Source organism: Charadrius vociferus, unplaced genomic scaffold (assembly GCF_000708025.1).
Source record: "Charadrius vociferus isolate BGI_N301 unplaced genomic scaffold, ASM70802v2 scaffold1129, whole genome shotgun sequence".
Taxonomy (NCBI): domain Eukaryota; kingdom Metazoa; phylum Chordata; class Aves; order Charadriiformes; family Charadriidae; genus Charadrius; species Charadrius vociferus.
The window spans coordinates 23,067-24,309 of NW_009649974.1; positions in this window are offsets into that span (position 1 = coordinate 23,067).

Genomic DNA, 1,243 nt, shown 5'->3' on the forward strand with positions numbered 1-1,243 from the left:
TGGCGGACGCGCTTGGTTTCCGCTTGGAGGCCTGGCCGCCCACTGACGTCGAGCCCGGGGAGCAGCGGGCCCGGCTATGCGCGGCAGAGAGCCGGGAGGGACCCGGGGCAGGGCGCTGCTGGCCGCCGGCCTCGCCCGAGCGTTTTACCTGAATGGCCCTCCATCAGGAGACGGTAGTCCGTGAAGTGTACTGGTAGAAATGGAAACGTCGGATGTGCTTTTGCCAAAAAATCTTTGAGGTCCCTTGCAACCTGGTATTCAGTGATTCTGTGACTGGAGCAAGGAGTTCCCCAAAGGGTGCTGAGCCATCGCCAGGGTCCCGGGGGTTTGCCCTCGGTGATAGGGAAAGTCATGGCAAAGGGAGGGGATTGTGCCCCTCTGCTCTCCTCTGGGGAGACCCCTCTGCAGTGCTGCCTCCAGCTCGGGGGCCTCAGCACTGGAGAGACATGGACCTGGTGGAGCGGGGCCAGAGGAGGCCCCGGAGATGCTGGGAGGGCTGGAGCCCTTCTGCTGGGAGGACAGGCTGGGAGAGTTGGGGGGGTTCAGCCTGGAGAAGAGAGGGTGAAAAAGGGGAGACCTTATTGCAGCCTTTCAGTACTTAACAGGGGCTTATAAGAGAGACAGGGACAGACTTTTTAGCAGGGCCTGTAGCAATAGGACAAGGGATGATGGCTTTAAACTAAAGTAAGGTAGATTCAGGCTAGATATAAGGAAGAAGTGGTTTACAATGCGGATGGTGAAACCCTGGCCCAGGTTGCCCACAGAGGTGGTGGCTGCCCCATCCCTGGAAACATTCCAAGTCAGGTTGGATGGGGCTCTGAGCAACCTGGTCTAGTTGAAGATGTCCCTGTTCATGGTGGGGAGGTGGACTAGATGTTCTTTAAAGGTCCCTTCCCACCCAAACTATTCTATGGCAGTGCAGGACACTTGGTGCTTCCACTAACACCTCTCCTCTGTAGCTGTAGAACTGACTCAGTATCAGTTACTATGTCAGTCTGCTGATCTCGGTGAGAGTTTCTGTGCTGTGCCTAAACACCATCTTTCCAGATGTGTTGTTGTGGAGCAGCCTGTCTCCAGCAGCAGGCTGTGTTCCAGGTCACAGAAACGGCCCACAGTACACAGGGAGGCAGAAATGGCCCACTAGCAAATGAAGTTTCTTCATCTTTTCAGGCTCTAGGCAGCTGTTTCTCCTTTTGTAACCTGTGCAAGGAAGTTGGCTTTTTTTTTGTTTTCCGTATGTTCA